A 19,628-nucleotide genomic window follows, 5' to 3' on the forward strand; every position below is an offset into this window, starting at 1 on the left:
CAGATCATTTCTATACAGATGGTCGCATAACTGACTTGCAACTACTTTTTCCAGAATTTTAGATACAAATGGATGGTTGGAAATTGGTCTATAATTAGCTAAGATGTCTGGGTCAAGTGAAGATTTTTTTAAGTAAAGGTTTAATTACTGCGACTTTGAAAACCTGTGGTACATATCCTAAACTTAGGGATAGGTTGATTTGGTCCAGTATTGTCGTGCCAATAAGAGAAAAAACATTTTTGAATAGTGGAGTCGGGATGGGGTCTAACATACATGTGGTTGACTTAGCTCTATTAACGAGTGAAGTCAGCTCAGGGAGGTCTATAGGATCAAAACAGTCTAGAGTCAAGTCAGAGCCTAGGGAAGTTGCTAAAGTTGAAGAAACGCCCACAACTGGCTGGTTGATTTCTTCTCTAATTCTCATGATTTTACTGTTAAAGAAGCTCATAAAGTCCTCACTACTGAGAGCTGCAGGAATGCACGGCTCAACAGAGTTGTGACTCTTTGTCAGCCTGGCTACAGTGCTGAACAGAAAACGTGGGTTACTTTTGTTATCCTCTATCAACGTTGAATAATAAGCTGTTCTGGCTTTGCAAATGGCTTTTTTATATACTATTAGAATATCTTTCCATTCAGAATAGGAGTCTACAGACTTACAAGAGTACAAGAGTACCACTTCCTTTCCATTTTACGCACATTTTGTTTCAACATGCAGATATCAGAATTATACCAGGGAGTTAAGCTCCTATGGTTGGAAACCCTCCATTTCGAAGGAGCAACTGCATTTACAGCTGAATGCAACAAATCAGCAGTGTTACTAGCAAGGAAATCAACATCTGCAGAGGTAGAACCCAGGGGCCTGTACTACGAAGCAAGTTCAACATACCCAGGATATCTTTTCCTTATCCAGATTCACTAACCCGGACAATTGCAATCACGCTAAGCGGTCACACGACGGTGGTTATCAACTCGGTATATCAACCCAGGTTTCTCCAATCTGGATATGAGCGCGTGCACATAAAAGGGGCGGTGTTTTCAGCGCATGACCAATCGCAAGCACGGAGAAGTCCGCTGTCAGAGCCGCTTATTTCAGTAGCGAAGAGCAAACAATAATTTTACGGAAATATGATGAGTATAGGCATATAATACAGGCAAAAAGCAACACAGTTGCAGCTGCAAAATGCAGGAAAGACAGCTGGCAAAAGATCGCTGACTGTATAAATGTGTAAGTTCATAGGGATATAAACATCACTGCCCCATCATTAGGGCATAAGTAAATCTGACTATAATTACAGTTGTCTATTCTGTTAAATGCATGTGTTGCTTAGATGTATTCGTATGGCGTGTATGACAATTGTAGCCTCATTCCTTCAGCTGCAACCCCAGCGGAGTGAAACGCACATGGGAGCAAATAAAAAATAAATATAAAAACATAATTCAAAGCGGTAAGTAGGCTCACTTTCATATCTTAGAAGTACAACAAGTACAAGGCTTTAGTGTTTCTATCACTCTCTGTTTTAGGATGATATTAGTATACAAAAGCACAATGAAATAGCATTGACATTACTTGCAGCAAACAGAAAAAAAAAATGACAAGAAGAAGACAGGAGGGAGCCCTCCTACGCAGGAGAATCTGGATCGTTCATACAGGTACTCATCAGGGAAAGCAAAGGGGTTTTGGCGGTCCCTGAATACGCGTTCTCTTCGGAGGGATCCTCTCACGATCCGCGCACCGAGCTCCACTGGATTCTCTTCGAAAGGGCATGCCATTTTCCAAGAGAGCTGATTGGTCAGTGGGCGGTGCTTTTATACCCGGCGATCTGTATCTCGAACATAACCTGCTCCGGAGCAGGTTAGCTGTTCAGCATAGGTTACCATGGCGATGTACCCCGGTAAGAAGTGAACCACCGTCGTAGTCCTGAAAACCCAGGGTTAAACCTGAAGTTACCTCGCTAACCCCAAATCCCGCTTCGTAGTACAGGCCCCATGTCACTGGCCTCGATTACTTCACTATTTTCCAATATCATAAGATGAGCAATGGCCTCTCTAAATTTAGCAATAGCCTCTTAAAACACCAACATGGTCCAAAGTGCTGGACAGGCGAATGGAAAACGAAGACAAAAAACACTGTAAAACACAAGGCACGTAAATAAAACAATCATGATAAGATAAGTGAATAAAAAGGATAAAATAGGAGATAAAAAAATAAAATAAAGAATAAAAGAATAAAAAAAAAATTTAATTCAAACATTATTAAATAGTGGTCGGATAAGAGGGAGTTTACATGCGACACCAACAGATTGTCAGGTTCAACACCGTAGGTGAGAACGAGTTCTAGGGTATGATTAAAACAGGGCGTTGGTTTGTCCACTTTTTGTGAGATACCCATTGATTCTAGAAGAGAATTAAAAGCTAATTTAAGATTATCGCTTTCAACATCCATATGAATGTTAAAGTCACCCACTATGATGAATTTATCTGTACTGATCAATAAACCAGACAGGAAATCTGAAAATTCCTACATAAACTCTACCAGTAGGGGGCCGGTACACTACCACTAACAAAACTGGCTTCTCTGATTTCCAGCTCGGGAGTTTCAGACTAAGCGTGAGGCTTTCGACTGTATTATAATCGCATTTAGGTTCAGATTTTATTTGAAGACTGGAGTTATAGATCGTTGCTACTCCTCCGCCTCGGCCCGTGCTTCGGGGAATATGATGATTTAAGTAGCCCGGCGGAGTCGATTCATTCAAACTAACTTATTCTGCGTCCTGTAGCCATGTTTTTGTTAAACAGAAAATATCACTCCTGGTCTCTGTAATTTACTAATAGAGACTTGGAGCTTAATGATCGTATATTTAGTAGTCCGTATCTACTTTTTCAGTCTCTAATTGGTACCAAATGAGCATTGGTTTTAATTTTTACAAGGTTATTTTGATTAACACCTTTATCCCGCTGCACCTGGTAAACTTTTGGAGGGAGGGGAACTGCAACCAATTCTATTTTGCAAGGCACCTTGTTAGAGTCGCCAATTACATAATGCATTCCTAGAGACACAGTTTTATTCGAGAAAATAAGCCTGGCTGCAGTTTATGGAAACATAGCTGGATTGGGAGTAGAGCTTATATTCAGAGGGTGGAGGACATGAAATGGAGTCTGTGCTAGCGAAACATTGACATGTTAGGCAAATTCCTATTTGTACATCTGTACCGTATTTTCTAAAAAAAGCAGATTATTGAAAATGTATTCACAATTTATGATATTCCCATCTATGTGTATTTTAGAACCATGAGTGACCCTGATGTAACAGCAGAAATGAAGTGGCTGATTTGCCAGCAGTACCATTTTGAAGAGTGGAAGTGTTTCATTGTGAAATAGATAAAAACTGCAACAAAGAGGGCTGGATAATAAACTTTTCACTGCTCTTTCTTCCATTAAATTCTTCTTCTGGGGATAATACAAAGTGACCGAAGCAAATTAGATAGGTTGCAGTTGCTGCTGCACATCTCTCTGGAACCCATTAATTTCCTAAGTATTGCATGGGGCAAAAATGGGCTTGGTGTTAAGCGAGATGATCCTTCTTTGTGCCCTATGCTAAAATAAAACAAAAAAGGGTCAGTTTTGGTTCAAGTCAAACACTGAGAGGCCTGTGCTGTGATGACATCAACACCTGCAGCTGATTTTGATGATGTCCCTTTCCTGCTCCATACATAACATATTTAAATACTGTGACATACAGAGGAAGGCTTTGGTGTGGAAAGAAATCACCAACTCCTTGGGCTTACAAGGTATATTTAAAAAGAACTATAAACTGTGAAAGCAGAAATGTTTTTTATCTACTTTCACAGTAATATGTCCCCAGTACTAACATTCCAACTTCCATTTTCCTGTTCATGTTACAAACAGACCGCCATGACTGGCTGTGGCTTCTCCTGGAAGGTCCTGAGAACAAAGCTAAGCTAAAAAGTAAGCAGCCTGTGCTAACTATATAGGGAGGGAAACTAAATGATCAGAATTGGTGGTACAGATGTAAGAGAGAGTGAAATGGCAGCCCCTTTTCGCTGCTTGTCTACTACAGAAGAGCTGTCACTGTGACTGCTTTTAACTGATGGGATTTCAGACCTTTGGCTCAACAATCATTATCTGTTTTCACAATTGGAAAGCAGTTGCAAAAACATAACGGGACATAGAGATGGAGGGACAAAAGGCTCCTCTAATGTCAGCGTGACATACTATACAGAGAAAGTGCTGAAGGCAGTGTGCGTGCGTGCGTGCGTGCGTGCGTGCGTGCGTGCGTGCGTGCGTCAGAAGAAAGATTAAGAACATATAGACACATGTAAGGGACTACTTCTCTTTTCTATTGACAGAGAAAATATACAGAAATACAAATCTGTATATAAAAAATGTATCACATCATTTATGGTTAGTAAATCAACTTTAATTTATACTTACAGTACCAATTGAAACCGCTGAAGAAAATATAATTTGTTACATTTTATATCTAGTTTACATTGAACAATAAAGACTTGTTTTGCCCCAGCAACAAATCTTCTGTTGGGCCATAGTCCTATGTGAACTACTGTATGTGAGCTCTAAGGCCTCAGTCTGAGACCAGCCTCGAGCTGACCGCATGGTTTTGAGAACAACGGAATAAAAGAAAGAGCCCAGAGTCCAAAGCCCAGCAGGGTTTGTAGTCCACTGAGGTGTCAAAAAAGGGCGTGCCTAAGGTGGCGCGCATATAGTAAGGACAGTGAACTGTTCCGCAGGCGCTGCTGACATCAGCGCGTCCCCGGTGGATAAAAAGTAGTGGTTCACCGAACTTCCTTCTCTTTTTTCATCCGGCTCATTTTTGCTCCAGGTCTTTTTCTTCTCCAGAACTGAGGAAAAAGGACCGCTATTCACCAGGACCACCTCCGGAGCGTAACGATCAGCTGTTTACCAAGGAACAATGCTCGCATTTTCCGGCCGCGTTCTCTTCGACTCTCTCCTCGCTCTGACTTCCTCTCTGCACGAGGGACTGTTGCATTTCGCAAAGACAACCTCATCTTCAACCAGCGCGACCACGCCTCCACCGAGGAGCATCTTGCCAGCTGGGTTCGTGAAGCCCACACGCTCCTCAGCGGTAAAACGGATTTACCCGCAACGTTCCGACAAAAGGGAACGGGGACCCGTGCGCACAAGACGACGTGACCGGCTGCGACGACCAGTAAAAGGGGGAGCGCCCGGCTGCCATCGGCGCTGCATCATCATCTTTTAGAGAGAACAGAGGATGGGAGCCGCTCACACCAGTGAGAGCCTTAAACCAGTGCCTTTGTGAACCGGTACTGAACTAGGAGTTGTAAAAATCTCAAGACGCCGGCGACAACCTCCAGGGCGGCTCAAAGCAAGAGGCTTGTGTCTGGGCAGAGTTAGTTTAAAGCAGTTGGCGGTGATTGTGTTTACTGTTGTGTGCTTTGCATATTACTGTGTAACGCACCGACAGTCTCTCATGCAGACCGGCGGTCTTTGCGTTTGTTAAGTGATTACTCACTGCTAAAGCGGTTCTTACTCCTGTTTCCCAACAAAAGTTTAGAGCGAAGTGGTGGGTTCAACCCCAGACACTAGCTCCTGAGTGGGAAACCGTAGAGCGATAAAGGGTAATGGCAGTAAGAAATCACGCCTGTTTTTCCACAGCCACTGGCGTGATTATCTGCAGTGTTGTTTTGCTTATTCTTGTGTAGCGCGCCGACGGTCTCCCATGCAGACCGGCGGTCGTTACGTGTGTATTTTCCTATGACTGTTCTTCCTTTCCTTCTCACTACCGCAAACCGCGATTTGAAGAGAGAGGGGGAGAATGCGAAAGTCTTGTTGAGCATGGCCCAAACACAGATCCTATCAGCCCGTCAGAGCGACACGGATGATGAAGCACCGGATGCCTGTGGTCCGACGGGGATTGTGAGGGGGTGACCATCGACCAACCAGGTGATTGAGTCCGCTGGTCCCTCTGCGCAGGATGTTTCGAATGAAGGACCAGCTTCAGCAGCTGTACCGTATTCGAGGCTGACTGCTAACTCACAACGCTCTGAACACCCTGACATCTGGCCGCATACCAAACAGCTGGCAGCAGAAAAACACATTTCCCAGGGAAATAGGCGGTCTCAGTACGATACCCCTGCAGACCTGGGAGATGACATAAGGGGTCGGATAGCTCCAGATAGTGCGGCCCAGAATTTTGTAACCTGGGATGCCTGCCACGGCTCCAAAGCTAGATGCACGGTTAGCGCAGAAACGATCCTTCCAGGAAGGATCTTTGGCCAGGGTGTACAATACCCGGGAGATTTTGGTTCACCTCCTTGGCCGAGTCGAAGCCGTCACTACGCCTCGGGTAGCATGCAATTTCTTGAGCCGGAGCCCAGTCGGGGTTCCTGCTCGTTCTTTGGCCCACGGCCAAGAACTCCGTCTCCGCCCTGCCAGAGAGAACGCCCCCTCCCACTTTATTGGACACTGGGAAAGCTCAGATGATGAGTACGATGGACCAGCCCCGACTTACGGGCATGGTCTCCACACACGCCAAATAGACTTTCTTGCGAGGGATATAGAATGTTTCGACCCCCATAGTAAAGAATCTAACATTGATAACTATTTGCGGGAGGTTGAATGGTGCCTGCTTGACCTTCCAGGAGCATCCTCCTGGGAGAAAATGAAATTAATCTGGAAGACCACAGCCAGGAGCGTTCATGTATTCCTTGAAACCTTCCACCCGGAACAAGAGATTGTTATTCAGCTATCTGTCGGGCGTTGCGGGAAGAGTACTCCCTGTACACCGATCAGGCTTCTGCATCCCTAGGTGCTTTTGCCATCACGCAAACGAGGGCAGAACCGCCAAGAGAATACTACTGGCGACTCCGAGCAGCCTACTTCCAGGGGTGTAGAAAGCCAGGGTTAAAGGAAGAACATGCATTTAAGTCCCTGTTCCTCCACGACCTTCACAAAAGCCTAAGGTTTGATGTAACCATGTACTGTAAGACTAGGAACCTACCGATGCGAGAAATCAGAAGGTATGCACAAATCGCCTAGGAAGCTAGGCCACGTCCAGCGAAGGGCCCTAAGAGTGGTCCCTGGGTGTTAGGAATCCAAAGAGATGAGAACAGCCACTTAGAGCTTGAAGGCAAAGAGATTCCCCACACCAGGGTTGGACCTGAACCAGGGTCTAGGAGTCACTACCAGACTCGCCCCTCAAACGGACAGCAGAACCAGGTAAGCAAACCCTGGTGCCAGAAACAAGGTCGGTCAGCATACCCATCGCAGAATATGGTACAGCAAAATAGCAAGAGGGGACCTAACTACACACTCAGACAGCACGTTAATAATGAAAATACTGGTCTGAAGTATGTGAAAAAGGGTCAGAAACGGGAAAAGGAGAGAGAGCTTATTGAGAGCATGATTGCCTTGTTCAGCCGCTCCACCTGGGCCCCCGGAGGACCCAGGTACTAAGCCACCGACAGCATGACTAGGCCAGACCAACCCCCCAGCCACGGCCAAGGTCTACCTGGTGGGGTTGGATAGAAACCAAAGGGAGCCTATGGTGGGGGTGGAAAGGGCATGCGTGCAGCTGTACACACCCCTTTCCTGACTTTCCTGGCTGAGCTGGTCCACAAGGGACCTGGTCAGCGGGTCTATTGTTCAACGGTTCTTGGCAGCTGTGTTCGCATTCTCACTCTTCTAGATACCGGTTCTGAGATCAGCCTCATAAGCCCCACTACATTTGCTGAGGTTTCCTGAGCTATGTTAGCTCTTGGTAAACCCCTCCGTGCCAGTACTTTGCGCAAGGTCATTCCCAAGGTCATGTTTAGTTATAATTTTCCTGATTATGTCAGGTGGTGCCTCATTTTGATTAATTCATTTTGATAATTCAATTTGATAAATAATCTACTTTATTAATTATTAATAATTGTTGAAGGACATCTAACTGATAACTGAACCAGCACCCCCTCTGTGGCACAACACTTCCTTTGAAAGTTTTATCCATCCCCACTCACACTTTTGAATTGCTGCATTACACTGCTGTCATATGATCATCACAAGTAAATGTTGCATCTACACATGATACATTCATTGATACACGCCCTTCTTCACACACACACGTAACCATATCAAGTCCAAACACACCTATTCCAACCATACCAGCAACCAGGAATCATGCCACGCCTGAGCAGTTGATTCTTAAAAATCATCCTCACCACTGGGATGAAGCGTCCATTTAAGTCAATAACTATGATTCAAGCACAATACTGACTAAGCACTTGATCAGATGGGTTGAGAGGTTAAATCATCATGTCAGCTCCCCCACAAACACTTTGGTTTCCAGCCAATGGAAAGATGTCAGCTGTGTATGTGTGATGACACAGTTGTCAGTGTGAATACAGTTACATCTTCAAAATAGTGAGGGAGGTGAGGGAACTGAAACATAGCCTACGGTAAGCATGGCTAAGTGAACCACATGCTAACCAAAGGTACAGCCGGCCCATTGACTTTTGATAGCTTGTCATTAAGACAACTGCAGATAGGATAGCAGCAATGCATTCCCATTCATCACTATTCAATCCAAAAAGAAAAGAGCTTTACAATGTGTTAGTTCGAGACTGTGTCAAAAACAACACATGAGAATACTTATAAATTCTTCTATGTATAAACGGCCATGAAAGGACCTTGTATGCACTGCGCTGGACTGCAGGCCAACGCATAGTCAGAGCTCAGGGGGTCGTCCTCTGGGCCGGGCAGACAGTTGGGACAGTTCAGGGGGCCGTCCTCGGGACCTTGGCTTGGGCTGTGGCTGGGGCAGGGACCTTGGCTTGGGCTGTCGCTGGGGCAGGGATCTTGGCTTGGGCTGTGCCTGGGGCTGGGACCTTGGCTTGGGCTGTGGCTGGGGTAGGGACCTTGGCTTGGGGCTGTGGCTGGGGCAGGGACCTTGGCTTTGGCTGTGGCTGTGGCTGGGGCAGAGACCTTGGCTTGGGCTGTGGCTGGGGCAGGGACCTTGGCTTGGGCTGTGGCTGGGACAGGGACCTTGGCTTGGGCTGAGGCGCGAGCAGAGTCCTGGGTAGGGGTCTAGGTACGGGCTGAGGTGTAGGCAGAGTCCTGGGCAGTGGTCTAGGTACCGGCCGGGGCGCAGACAGAGTCCTAGGGGCCTGCTTTGCGGGGCACAGAATCCTAGGGGCCGGCTTCGGGGAACCCAAAATCCAAGGGGCCGGCTTCAGGGGACACAGAATCCAAGGGGCTGGCTTTGGGGGACACAGAATCCAAGGGGACGGCTTCGGGGACACAGAATCCAAGGGGCTGGCTGAGGGGGACACAGAATCCGAGGGGCCAGCTGAGGGGGACACTGGGTCCTCGGAGTCGGCTGAGGGGGACACCAGGTCCTCGGCACTGGCTGAGGGGGACACCGGGTACTTGGCAGGGGCCTGGGTGTCGTCTGAGGCGCAGGAAGAGAAACGGGGACAGGCTGGGGTGCATCTAGAAACTCCTCGAGAACAAGAACATGGCGAGGTGCATCCGGGACCACCACTGGAATAGGGGAATGGTGAGGTCCGTCCAAAACCACCTCAGGAACAAGGACGAGAGGGGATTGTCGCCTGTATTCAGCCTGACAGCTCTTGGGCCCACCTAGGGCCAGGCATGTTCCCCGAAAGGGAACCCTGCCAACAGGGCCTTGTTTTTTGGGCTTCCTGGAGGAAGAATTCCCACCATGAAGGCTGGTCCGTTCTGTCAGGGGGATTGTAGTAGGACTCAGATGCAGGAGAACAGAAGGCAGGAGTTCCAAAAAAATGGGATTTATTTAACTAAAACAAAAACAAAAAACGCTGCTAAGGAGGATACAAGAACCAGAGCTTCAACAAGAATCAAAAGTACAAAAACGTGACATGGCACATGGAGGACAAAACAGTATGGACCAGCAGGGAGCAAGGGAAAGACAAGACTAGATATACACAAGGGTTAACGAGACACAGGTGCAGATGATCAGGGCAGATGGGGAACAGGAAGGTCAAACCAGAACTTAAACACAAATACATGGGCTTCAAAATAAAACAGGAAGTGACAAAACCGTGACAGCCAGCCTCTCGGTCGCACACTTGCGCATGCGCTGGTTTCTCTCCTCAAGTTTAGTTTTAGTTGCTGTGGCTTGATACATTGCTAACATCGTTGCTGCTAACGTTAGCTGTTTGAGCTGAGTTGCTTCGGTGGTAGGCAAATTCCTTTCCACATAGAACACGTATGACTCTACCTTTATCAATGGTGCTGTCGGGGCATTTTAGAAATTTAAATTCCCCAATCACTGGACCGACAACTTTCACATGCTCTCCATTTTCACTTTTCTTCTTCGCTACTCACCGCCCCCCCCATGCCTGTCCAGCTACAATGGGAGCCTAACGTCGACTGTTGGGGTGGCCCCGCCTCTACGGGCAGTCTGGCCTCTCGCCAGGTGGGGGTTGTGGGCCTGGAGGGTGTGGACCTCTTGGCCACGTGATCGGCCTATGCCGGGTGGCTGGTGCTCGGCTGGGTCCTGGTCCATCACCGTGAAGTTTCCTGGCTGGCTCCTCCAGTGGTCATGGGGGCTCTGCCCAGGGCTTCGTGGTCATGGGGGCTCCGCACAGGGCTTCCCTCCTTCCCTCCTTCCCTCCTTCCCTCCTTCCCTTTGCCTGCTGGGAGGGGGCGGCAGGGATTTCCTCCCACCCTCTTCTGGTCCTCCATGTGGCTGCTGGTGGCCTGGGTTCGCGTTTCTTCCTTGTCGGCTTCTGGTCTCTCGGGTGGTGTGGTTGTGCCCTCTCTCCTCCACTGTAGTTGCAGTTCAGGTAAAAACCTGTTTTCACTTTGCACACACACAGTTACACAGACAAACACACCTGCTCACTCACCTACATACTCACCCCACAGTTGTGGGGGACAGATAATTGCAATAGCCTAGTCTTGATTCAGTTTTAGAGATCTGAAATGGTTGCTGTTTGTGTCTCTGCCTGTTCCTGTGTCTGTTTGTTTGTTTTCTCTCCTGCAGATTCCAAAGGCTCTATATTTTAATAATATCATCAAAAGTTTTCAATGTATATTTCTCGCTAGAAATATGATCAAAACGCTTTTATATGTCATTAAAATAATGCATTTTCCACTGAGAAAGACAAGGCAGCTGCGGGCAGCCAAATGACTTTTCGGCAGGCCAATAGAAAATAATAGGGGGAAAAAAAAAACATGTCACAATTTGAGAGGCCTTATTGTGAAACTAATATATTTTGTACTGTGGACAAACGTTGCTATTTCACATTTTTATGTGAGAATGGGTTGGTTGCTTCCATCAAGTTCAAAATGGGGAAAATGTGTCACTTTTAACATTTAACATGTTCTGTTGTGAACAAAATACAGGTTTGTAGGATTCACCAATCTTTGCATTATCTTATTAATATTTTTCACAACATCCATGTGCTTAGGGTTGGAGATATGACTATACAAATGTTTATGATCATATTGACAGGCTTTTTTGTTCAGTGCTTTTTTGTCTCACAGCAATTGGTTTTTGTCTCTTTCTCTGGCTCACAGCCTTCAATCCCTCTACCCCTCTCCTACTATACCTTAACTCTTCCCCTCTTACCACTCCTTTTCCAAATAGCACAGCTCAACCTCCTAGTCTCATCAATTCCCACCCATGATAGTGTTGCCAATCCTCAGATCGCCTCGGTACACCCGCCATCACCTTCATGTCTCCACCCTGACTGAATGGAGATGATCAGCCTGAAATCTGCTCTCTGTAGAGAAGGATTTAGCTATTTTGTGTGTGTGTGTGTGTGTGTGTGTGTGCGTGTGTCTACGGTAGGTGGGGGTAGATGGAATCATGTGTTAATAAGCCTATCTGCCCATCCAAGTGTTAATCTGTGAGATGTCATCTGATATAGTGGTACAGGGTGGGCTTGTCTCCCATCATGCCTACCTGCTCACCAGGGCCAGTCTTTCCTTCCTGCAGAGATGTGGGACTTTGCCCTTCGATCTCCCTGTGCCTGGGCACAGGTGGCACTCAGTGTGTAGTGACACCCCTGCCTCCCTGTGTTTGTCAGAGCTCAGACTGTGTGTGGCTAAGTGCACCTGAACATATGTGTTAGTCTAACTTTATGTCAAGAAGGATAATCTCCCCCCAGCCACCACCAATACTGAGGATGATTATGTTTATGGTCAAGTGTAATGGAGTTAGAACCTTGTATTAGACACTATTTCAAAAAGGTAAGTGCTCTGTATTAAACCAAGTAATAATAGCTTTTTTGTCACCTAACTGAGCTATATAAAGCTCTACAGTAAGTATCTTTAAGCTAATTGCTTTTTAAGAGCTTTAAGAGCTAACATTCAGCATTTAAAGACCCTCTAAACCTTTTTGAAACATTCACTTTATTGTGTTATACAATCCAATCATATCAAAAGAAAATGTACCCTCTTTCAAATCTATTACAGTGGCACAGCAACAACAAAAAAACTCTGCCCTTTGGAATTCACTAATTTTTCTCCATTACTGTACTAAAAATGTGATCTGAAAAAGGGGTACAAAGTAATACCAATACCATCAGTCCACAGTTATCCTTAGACAGTTTTCCTAATACTGTGGCTGCTCTGAAGTGGTTATACCTGCAAAAATGACTCCAAAGGTATAAAGCAAAATCAGGATGCAGAATCCTAAATTAATAAAGAAGAGATCAAATATTGTGCCAAAAGCTCCTTGACGATCCACAACTGTGATGGCAAAATGTTTTACAGAATGCGATATTTAAGGTTTCATTGTAATGGAAGAATACCCAGAACTTTGTATGGCCATAAAAAAGAGCAGCTCACCATCAATCTACCACCTCACTGGTGGCATATGGGGAAGGAAGCATCATGATTTGGGCTTGTGTTGCCTCTTCAGTACCTGGAAACAGTATGATGTCAAGATTGCCGTTCACCATCTGAAGTTCAGTAGAAGTTGTGTGAACCAGCAGGGCAGCAAGCTTTAGCATTGAAGTAAGATCACCGAAGGATGTAGTTAGAAAAATAAAATTTGCCTTTTGGGGAGGCTTCCTCGTAAGCTCTAACCTTAACTCCAAAAAGACGCAAAGGAATGACCTCCCAAGAGCCTTACACCCGACATCATATACGTGTCTGGGCTTAAGCAGTTCTGTGAAGAGGAAGGGTCAAAGGAAGTCTGACCAGCTATTAATTACAAAGTTTTACCTACACCAGTGTTCCTCAGTTCAGGTCCTTGAGGTTCTGTCATGTATGTTTTAGATGTTTCCATGACCCAACATATCAGCTTATATAAAAAATTAGGAAATAACTTGTACATAATATGTTTTGTATGTACGTCATGGCGGGGCTGTGATGAATATACCAACCAAATCTCTGCAACCGCGATATCTAAAAAACGTCTGTGAATTTAAAACATATTTCATACTGGAAGATTTTGATGCATTTAATCGTGCTATTAAAAATACATTTACTGTACAGCAAACATGGGACTCTAAAAATACCTTCATATCCTAAAACGTAAATATTGTTGATGTTGATGGCAGAAACTTGCATTAAGTCAACTCTGGACTCCAAACAAGGTTTTTAGGGCCAATATCAACATCCATTCGTCCTGTTTCTATTACAGTTTTTTGCAAGAAAAAAAGAAGCAAAATGAAGGATCCGCTGCAGGGGTTGATGCTTCCATTGAATGGTGTTTAATGAGTATAATCTCCTAGCTCTCTCGATGTCTCCGTACCTCTGTGTCTCTTTTCCTGCAAGACTTCTCTTTAAAGCAACGATAAAGAAGATCTCAACGTTGAAGAAGATAGACATCAACATCTTTAGTCTTTGACCAATTAACTGACCAATAGCAATTTCCACTACTCCTGTTGCCAAAACAGTCAACAAAGGCAGTGGATTTTTTTTTTTTTACCTTTATTTTTCAAGTCTGATTCCAAGGCTATAGCAAGGACCTTGTTTTGCACTTAGGAGGTAATGTTGCAAGACACTGTAAACCAAACTGATGCATTTACTTTAAATTCTTTGAGGAAGAAACACGACATATCTTTAACTTAAGTAAAAGGTGAAATGGTTGAGTGTTGAATGAGGCATTTTAAATATAAAGTAGATAGGAAGTAGCATATTATTAAATCTAGCATGTATTTAGCAACTTTACCCTGTGTTTCTCAGTATTTAGCTTGAATAAACATAGGTTTGTGTTTAAGTGTATTTGTATGTGTGCAGTTCAGAATCATGTGGCGTCTCTCCATCCCAACCGTGCCTTGATCAGTGTACCCTGTCCTGGCCATCTGCCACTGTTGGCCCCAAGCAGGAGGATTGCAGGCTGCATGTTGTGGCCCCATGGACCACTGGTTGTAGGGTGGTAGACAGAGTGCAGCAGGACAATTCCTCAGACTATGTTGACTATAGAATACAGTTATATACCTTTTCTTTATTTCCACTGTATTTTCACAATAATAATAGAAATTCTGGGGAGCTTTTTTACAAATCAGTAGAATTTCAGCTATATACATCTAACATATACTATATATATTATAGTTGTATTGTGTTCATTATGTCTTCAGATAGATATCCCAAGGTTTCTTTTTTCCAGACAAAGTTCCGACTAATCCGACTAATCGACTGCCGATCATGTAATAAAACGTACATCGGAGAAACGGGAAGAAGTTTCAACACGAAAAGAAAAGAACATCAAAAGGAATGCGAGAAGGAGACGGAAAAAATTCAAACCAGAGCAATAAAAGAGAAGGCATTGCTAGAGACACACATGTCAGCCATAACAGACCACTGTAAAAGGGATAACCATATCATGAACTGGGACAAAGCTAGAGTCATCCGCTGTGAGGACAACAGACACCAGCGCTGGATTTTGGAGGCCATAGAAATAAGGAAACAAGGACAACAAATGATGAACAGGGATGAGGGAGCGTACATGCTCTCACACATGGACCAACATCTTGGAGCGGCAGGAGGACGGTGGGGGGCGTGGTCACCAGCGGGGGGCGTGGTCGACCTGTCAAACCTGGAAGGTTGGCCACGCCCTCATAGTAAAAACAGCTGATAAGGACGTTGTCACTTCCCATCGCCTGACACTCTGAGGAAGGCGGGAGAACCGCCGGAACTGTTAGACTGAAGGTAAGAAGTCTGAACTTTGTCTGGAAAAAAGAAACCTTAGGATATATAAATATTATAGTGATGGGTAAAAATGGAGGATAATAGAATGAAAAGTTTTGGTAAAATTGTAGGCCCAATTTTATTTATATAGCGTCTATTACAACGGAAGTTGTCTCTTGGCACTTTCCAGAGACCCAGAACATGACCCCCGAGCAATTATTACATAAACAATGGCAGGTAAAAACTCCCTAGTGGGAGAAAAATCTTAAGCCAAACAGTGGCAAGAAAAACTCTTTCTCCTTTAGGAGGGAAGAAACCTTGAGCAGGCCCAGGCTCATAAGGGGGGGCCCTCCTGCTGGAGACCAGACTGGGGTGGTAGGGGGGGCTAGGACGTCAGCAAGCACACAGCAGACATCCACACAGACATGTGGAAGCAGCAGTGAGATGATCAGAGGGGGAGACTGCAGGCCAGCACGCAGCTCCTGAAGCTCCGGCCTACAAACATACACAAAAGAGAAAAAAGGGCGCCAGCACAAGAAACTAAAGGACCGATGGATAAAAATGATAGCTATGCGATACTTATAATAAATGTAAAATGCAAGAGGAGAGGAGAAGAAGGGTGAGAGGCACCGCCCAGTGGATCATGTCGGTCCCCCCTGCAGCATAGGCCTATAGCAGCATATCTACCACCAAGCTATATTTGAGACTAACTATTATAGTCTTGTTCTATAGCTGCAACTATGACTACTGACTCTAACACACTAGAGTTTACACTAACTAGAGATTTACCAACACCAGCTAGAGGTTTACTAAACACTAACTATAGGCTTTACTAAACAGAAAGGTTTTAAGTTTGGTTTTAAAGGTGGAGGTGGTGTCAGCCTCCTTAACCCAGATTGGAAGTTGGTTCCATAGTAACAGTTCCTGCCCTCCAAATCTACATTTGGATATTCTAGGAACTACGAGTAAACCTGCACTCTGAGAACGGAGAGCTCTGTTAAGAACATAAGGTACTATCAGGTCTTGCAAATATTGCGGAGCTAAGCCATTTTGGGTTTTATACGCAAGTAATAAAATTTTGAATTGGAATTTAAATTTTACGGGTAGCCAATGCAGAGCCGACCCAAGGCATGAGCGAACTAAGCACCGGTTTAGGGCCCCAAGGCCACTAGGGGGCCCTAAAGAGCAAAAAAAACAACATAACTTGTTTTTTTTTCAATTTATAAATAGGGAATTCTATATGATCAAAGATATATTATTGTACAACACAATTTCAACCAGGTGCTGCTGCTTATTACTGCCTCTGTAGCGAAAGCTTCGCTGCATCTGTGCAGCGAAGGTAACGAAGGTAACGCTGTACCTCCCTACATGCACATTCTGCATTCAAAACACAGGTCGTTAGGTGAAACAATTTCGGAAAAAAGGACATATCCATCAAGGGCAGAGAAAAGAAAAGGGAAGAGGAGAAAAAATGCAGCGATGAAGGTATGTTTGCATCGTGCTTGGTGGGCTAATGAGATTTGTGTATCCTACCTGTTAATAACAATTTAGCTAGCTAGTTAAAAATGTGGGAAATGCATCTTTTAACAGTAACATAAATCATACTAGCATGTACTTTGAGTTATTTCTCGAGGTTGGCTCTATATATTTTAAATGTATTTATTTTTTATTCAAAACAAAGTTTTTGTTAATGTTTAGTAGCAAACATTAACGTCACCATTTGCGAGCGGTATGATCTTGCATAAGACCAGCCGTTCTCAGCCTTGCGGTCGCGAGATGACTTCTGACTAAATCATTTTGAAAAAAAATATAAATATGTAAAATGAATGTAGCTTCCGACCGGATGCGGGACGAAGAGCAGCTGGCCTCATACCGGCATTTTATCACTAAAAAACAGTTGCTGTCGTCCATACACCGAAACAAGAACGGCCCCGTCTAAGTCTCATATCTGCCCTACTCATTCAGACTTCATCAGAGTAAAGAAATGTGTTTTTACTCCCCAGTCTGCCGTCAGCAGGAGCAGCTGCAGGAGCAGCTACAGGAGGCTCGGGTGCGAAAAAAACATGTCTTTGTTTTTTTCACGTTTAAACTTTATCTATTGTTGCACATTTCTGCTGTTCTTGCACTACAACGTATTGTTGCACATTGCTGTTGCACTTTTTTTAAATCAAAATGTTGGAATGTGGTTTAAATCAAACCCAGGCCATTTCTAATCCCTTTGAGATTAAAAACCGCATGTGGACCCTGAACATGATTCATCATTCATTAATTGATATTATTAGGGCCCGAGCACTTACAGTGCGAAGGCCCTAATGTATCTGTAGGAGTTTGTTTTTTTTTTCCTCGTTTTTATTTTTCAGACGAAATGAGGGCCTTTTTTTCCCCCTAAACGTGCCCCAAAAGTCACCAAATTTTGCACGCAAGCCAGGCCTGGCGAAAAATTTGATATTTAATGGTTTGCATAAATCGGTACACACCTGTATCAAGTCGCAACTTAAAGAAAAGTCTCTTGGCGCCATGGCCGAAACCGAACAGGAAGTCGGCCATTTTGAATTAATTATGTAATTTTGGCGCAATTTATTCCATTCCTTCGGCAGTTAATACGGCCCGAACCGTAACGTGCACCCAGGTGTGTTATACATCAAAATGTTCGTCTCCATCCTGCGATGACGCGCATTACTTTTCTCAGTCAAAAGCGTTACCGTGGTGACGATAGACGCCAAAAAGCCCGTCCCCCCTTCATCTGGTTGGTCCATATTTGATAGTTCCTACTTTCTGCCATCCGACTTGGTTTTGAGTCCTTGAACAAAATTGGTGCAAATTAGCCCCGCCCTTCTCCTGATTGGTCAATATTTGATAGTCCCTATTTTCTGCTATAACTTTTAAATGGTTTGACATAGAGAGTCGTGGGTGGTGTCATCCACTAAATGTCCAGGCCTGAAGAATCTACATACAAGTCATTCAAGCTTCCACTGCAGCCTGAACGTGCACAAGGGTGCGAGGGCCCGTTCATCGCTGCTTGCAGCTTTAATTAGTGTTGCATTGGTATAACTTTCTGATAATCGTGATTATTTTGAGAGAAACAGCAAAAGCATAATTTGACATGTCAGGCTGTCAATGGGATGAAAACAAAGCTGCACTGTGTTCATTGTAGGTGTGTGAATGATCAACGATTGTATTGGCTGAAATAGATGGCCCCAAAACCTGCCCGAGCCTCCATGGGGCCCTAAGCAAAATTTGCTTAGGGCCCCATGGAGGCTCGGGCAGGCCCTGAGCCAATGTAGCGAAGCTAACACTGGAGAGACGTGGTCTCTCCTGTTGATTCCTGTCAGCACTCGCGCTGCTGCATTTTGGATCAGCTGGAGCCTATTCAGCAAATTACATCCTTCTAATAACACATTACAGTAATCTAGTCTTGAAGATACAAACGCTAGTTTGATGGAAAAATACTATTTTACAAACCTGATTAATATATGGTTTATACGACCTGATCGTGAAACAACACCAAGGTTTCTCACAGTAGCATTGAAGGCCATCGCAACACCATCTAATCCCTTCCTAAACTGCTTTGGACCAAAAATGATAACCTCTGTTTTATCTGAATTTAGAAGCAAAATACTCCGTACATCCAGTCCTTGATGTCCCAAAAACATGCCTGAAGTTTAGCTAACAGTTCTGTTTCATCTGGCTTCATAGACAAATAGAGCTGCGTATCATCAGCATAACAATGAAAGTGTGTGCCGTGATTCTTGATTATACTTCCCAATGGCTGCATGTATAAACTGAACAAGATTGGCCCTAGCACTGAACCCTGCAGAACACCATAACAGACCCTCGACTGTTCTGAAAAAACCTCATGTCCTTTTAATCCCAACAACATGCTCTAACCTGTGCAGTAAGATGCTGATCTACAGTGTCAAAAGCAGCACTGAGGTCCAGTAGAACCAGTATGGACACTAATCCCTTATCTGAGGCCATAAGAAGGTAATTCGTGACTCGAACCACTGTCTCTGTGCTATGATGCATTCTGAACCCTGACTGAAAAACTTCAAACAGACCATTTCTATACAAAAGGTCACATAACTGACTTCTCCCAGAATTTTGGCTACAAATGGAGGGTTGGAAATTGTATATTAAATTAAAGCTGCAAGCAGCGATGAACGGGCCCTCGCACCCTTGTGCACAGGCTGCAGTGGAAGCTTGTATGACTTGCATGTAGATTCTTCAGGCCTGGACATTTAGTGGATGACACCACCCACGACTCTCTATACCAGGGGTAGGCAACCCTGGTCCTCGAGTGCCACTGTCCTGCATGTCTTAGATGCTACTCTGCTTTAACACACCTGATTCTGATTAATCATCGTCATCAGCTTGTCATCCAGGGCTGCACAATTCCGTTGATGACATGCCGGACAGTGGCACTCGTGGACCAGGGTTGCCTACCCCTGCTCTATACCAAACCATTCAAAAGTTATGGCAGAAAATAGGGACTATCAAATATG

This window comes from Cololabis saira, chromosome 4 (assembly GCF_033807715.1).
Source record: "Cololabis saira isolate AMF1-May2022 chromosome 4, fColSai1.1, whole genome shotgun sequence".
In the NCBI taxonomy this organism is placed as follows: Eukaryota; Metazoa; Chordata; class Actinopteri; order Beloniformes; family Belonidae; genus Cololabis; species Cololabis saira.